Source organism: Silurus meridionalis, chromosome 8 (genome assembly GCF_014805685.1).
Source record: "Silurus meridionalis isolate SWU-2019-XX chromosome 8, ASM1480568v1, whole genome shotgun sequence".
Lineage (NCBI taxonomy): Eukaryota > Metazoa > Chordata > Actinopteri > Siluriformes > Siluridae > Silurus > Silurus meridionalis.
This window is the reverse complement of record NC_060891.1, coordinates 6024582-6029229: the sequence shown is the minus strand read 5'-3', so window position 1 is coordinate 6029229 and position 4648 is coordinate 6024582. Positions and strand designations below refer to the sequence as shown.

Below are 4648 nucleotides of genomic sequence, written 5' to 3'. Positions count from 1 at the left end.
ATACTGCATGAAAGTGTCAGTAATGCAAAACCTTACATTTTATTCTTACACTGTTTCTCATATGCTAGAAACATTTTGGAAGCTCAAAGGGGTTAGAAATAGTGAATTAGCTTGAAAGGAATCCCATGATTGCAAACAAGATAAACACTGTGTAATAAGAACCTGGTATGACAAGGCATTGTAGAGTGGTGCAAACAACAAACCACTGCAAAAGAACAAAAACAAGAAAAAAACAATAAACACTTATGCACAGAACGCATTCACAACCCAGTGCATTTACATCGATTATAAACAGTGTTGTAAATACTATTATTTAGTAAAACCTGCAGTTACTAATAGATCAAACAATGTGTTTATTATAGGACTATTTTCAAATGTATACGGACAGTTACTACATTTTATTGTTCAGAAACAGATCTTCTAATAGCAACCGATGAAAGAAAATTGCTTCTCATATACTATTTCCTTGTTTTCTCCTCCCGTCTCTTCCAAATATCTTGGCATCATCAACATTTTATTATGATATTCATCTACTTTAATTGATTGCATAACCGGCATCTTATGATAGGGTTGGCCTTAACTTTTCTCTTCACTTACTGAACATGTTATACCAGTCTGTACTAGTCCATCTGCTCCAGGGTGTGGCTACATCATAAATGCAGACAGTGCACCTGGTTTCTTCACAGGTAGACTCATCAAGCAACAGGTAGGACACAATACAACAATTTTTTTAAGTGATTATTGTGCAGCATGAGAAGTTTAAAAAAATGTTTTATTAGTGATGGACATGTATATTTTTCTGTTGAACTGTGTACAAACTAAATAAATACAAAATTAAACACTTTGCTTGTTTCTCTTCATGCAGTTTTTGTGCTCTTATTCCTGAGAACAATGGCAGATAACCCAGGTAAGAGTTTATATATATTTATATATATATTTAAGTATTCAATTTTATATATATATATATATATATATATATATATATATATATATATATATATATATATATATATATATATTAATAAATTGCTCTTTTATTTTTTTCTTGTTTTTTTGCATGGAAAGATAAACCACCACAGGTAACAGCTTTAATCATTTTAAAAAATTATTTTGAAAGATATTCTGTATGCCTACTGTATATATTAGAAGGAATAGCATCATTGGTTTAGAGAAATATGAAGCTGATGTTTATTTCTGCTGCAGTGTGATAAGGGCAAGAAAGGATGCCACGAGGAGGGCAAAGGTAAAGGAAAGGAACAAGGAGATTGTCAAGGCAAGGGTCAAGGACATGGACATGGACATGGACATGGACACGGTCAAGGCCAAGGACAAGAAAAAGGAAAGGAATTCAAAGGCAAAAAATAATGTTAAAAAGCTGATTGAATATACTTCTGAAGTCTGTCTTTTCCTTGCATGATCATCAATAATGAAATAAAACATGTATTAGTAATCAACATATATTTGTTAATTGTCAATTAACTTATCATCAATAAAGTGTTGGTATTTAAGAATGGCTTAATGAATCAGATGTACAATAAAATGGTTGCAAGGTATTACATTTTACAGAGCGAGATGCTAAATGAATATTAAATCTTGAATTCTAGATTTAAGGATGAACCCACTTTGTTTATGAATCATCTCTGCAGTACTGATCATGCCACTCCTGCAAGGTGTTTAAACATACATCCAAACAAACAATAAAACTAGTGCACATTAAAAAAATGTCAATATATTTTATGGTGCTGAAAAGGTTATATTTCCACTATAAAACTCATTACTACTTACGAATTCAATAAAGGCAGCTCTTAAAATGTATGGTAACCATTTGCCACACTGAATGGGTAGAGTGCCAAAGGACATTTTGGTTTCTGCACCCCAATGCCTCTAGCGCCACCACTGGGTCAGATTTCAGGTACATAAATGCTTATAACTTTTGAACCCAAAAAACAAAACTATTTTCCTCATGAATCCATTGCTCATGTCAATTTTTTTAGTCTGTTTGTTTGCAAAATGTACAATCTTGGTACAAATTTGGTTTAGATGATCTTTAGACTCCACATCTTTTGTCTAAGATCATCCTTTATCATTTATCTAAAAAATAGTTAGCCTCTAACAAAGAAATTTTAAGAGTGAAGTCACCAAACAGGAAATAAGAGCATATCTCAACAATGGCTCGAGGCACCAGCAATAGAGAATCTTCGGTGGAACAACAACAACAACCCTGAAACATCTCACATTATTTGCCATTTGCTCCGTAAACTTTTTTTTTTGCTATTTAATCTGCAACTATTTGGAATAAACAGAATTTAGGCATAATGCCAACTCATGTCAACGCAAATATTTTCCATCCACCCTCTATGCACTTCTACTATTACGTTTCGCCTCATTTGCCTGCTAGGTGGCATTATTATGAGGAAAACGATTTCAATAACATGGCAATTATTTTTTATTAGTGTCTGCTCGAGAATCTTTGATTGACTATTGCTTTCATGACAAACTCTTCAACTATTTCAGTCTTTAAAACCCTTTATTTAGTACTTATGGCTCAAGTTTCAAGTTTATTGCCATTTACACAGGTATGTTGCAGTACATGAACATGTTTTTCTCAGTCTGCTTTTGTCACAAAAGGTTTACAAAGTATAGACAGTATATGACAAAATACACAAATAGATTTTCTGAATAATGCATTAATGCTATCCAGCTCGATTTCTTAATAAACGTTGCAAAGTCACACATTTCTTTCATTTCATGTGTGTTCCAGATGCCATGGCACTTAAATAATCATGTTCATTATATTTAAAGAATGAAAGACATATAGACAAAACCAGTTATTGCATACAGCACAATGCAGTACAAACTGGTTTGTAATCTCACATTTAAAACACTTAAATTTACATTCTAATGCTTTTTCATAAGGACACAAAGTAGACAACGTAAATTAGGAATACAATCAGTAAAAAATGAAAATGAGACAAAGTTGAGACAAAAACATACCACAGCTCCTAACGATTATAATGTTCATCTAGACCTTCTGGCATTTTGCTCTGGATGATATATGATATGTGATATGCTATGCTTCAATAGCAGAGTCTTAAATGTCACACTCTCTCATAATTAGTCTGGCTGGGTGCTGATCAGACTTTTTAATCTAACTTGGGCGAGCATAACATTATGGGCGAGTTTAGGTATCATTCATTTTTCAAAGTTCCAAATTAAAAAAACTTTTTGAATTAGAATTTTTTTTTTTACCAGTATTATTTTTTTGTATACATTTTGGATACACCTCTCTCAGACACACACATTTATATTTTCATAGACACATTTTTGCTGTGAGGAGAATGATTTAATAGGATAATTAATACATTTAACCCTACCCTCAATCTCAGTAAACAAAATGGATCACTTACGCACTTCATGGCTTAAGAACACCTAGATATGTCTTGTTTTTTATGAGATAAAACAATGTTCAGAATATTTTGGGCTTGGTATGGTTTTGATCGGTATTTTAAGATAAGGACACGGATCAAAGTCACAAGTAATGGAGGATAAGTGAATTAATGTGTGTTCCGACTTTCTGTTTTAACAGTTTTGACTGTGGTTATTATTATCGGGTTAATAGCAAAGAAAAATTCAAACAGACATTCCAGGCTTACATTTCATTGCAAATTAGATCAAGTGGGTGTGATGAGCCTTCATCAAAACAGGTTTGATTCAACAGTGTCTCAGTCTCAACTATAAATCGGGTCCTTTTTTTCCCCCCTCGACTAGACTAAATGGACAAAAGTATTGGGAGAACTGTTTTTTCAGCCTTATGTGGTTCTTCCTCAAACTGCTACCACAATGTTTGAGGCACACAAAGAAAGTCTTTGGATTAGTAAAATTACATTTTCTCTTTACTTGACCTACGAGATCCAAACCTGTTTTGTTTTCTTTAATCACAAATCCATCTCCATGCTGAACTCAGCTCAGTATCTTAGGGGATCTTTATGTGGAACCAGCCTCTGTCGTGAATTGTCCCAACTGGAAAAGAACTCCATTCAGAGGTAGGGCTTCAGGATGAATCAGGAAAGTCCAGAAATGAGAAAAAGACAGGATCACTGGTACCTTAGAGCATGTTTCACTCAACGAAGGGGACAGCCATTATTAGGTAGACTTCTTGTTACATATAAGTTCAAAACACTGTACAATGTGATCAGGGTGTAAAAGTAAGGACTCTGGCAAGATTAGCTAGGACAGCCAAACTAAAATGAAGACAAAAGGTAATACAGACACAAGGGATCTCTGGGATATAAGAAGACCACCTTTAACACACCTGAGTGAACACTATATCCATGATCTCTCCAGAGCTGTTCTTTTATTAATAATATATTCACAAAATGCTTGATTAAACAAATATGTTTTCAGCCTAGACTTATAGCCAGAGACTGTGTCCCAAACACTAATTGGAAGGCTTTTCCAGAAAAGTGGGATTTTCTAAGAGAAAGCTCTGCCCCTCTGCTGTACTTTTCACTTTACAAAGAGCAAAATAATGTCCTGTTGGCACTGTACCACACCAACTGTCCTGTAGGCTCAACGCTGTGTTCATTTATCCGTCTCACTTTGGTATTTGGACTTGCTGTAGTGTGCTAAAAAAAATTAAGAATCACAA

The 4648-nt window shown here is 33.9% G+C and overlaps 1 long non-coding RNA gene across 2 annotated transcripts; it reads left to right on the top strand.

The window, feature by feature from the left end:
- LOC124390240 lies at positions 1 to 1540 on the top strand. 2 transcript variants are annotated; one of them, XR_006926706.1, is made up of 5 exons: positions 1 to 15; positions 615 to 706; positions 866 to 907; positions 1066 to 1079; positions 1204 to 1540. It is a non-coding gene; the product is annotated as an uncharacterized LOC124390240 (long non-coding RNA). The 2 variants fall into 2 exon arrangements; XR_006926705.1 differs by lacking the exon at positions 1 to 15 and having other exon boundaries at positions 603 to 706.
- The last annotated feature ends 3108 nt before the right edge of the window (positions 1541 to 4648 follow it).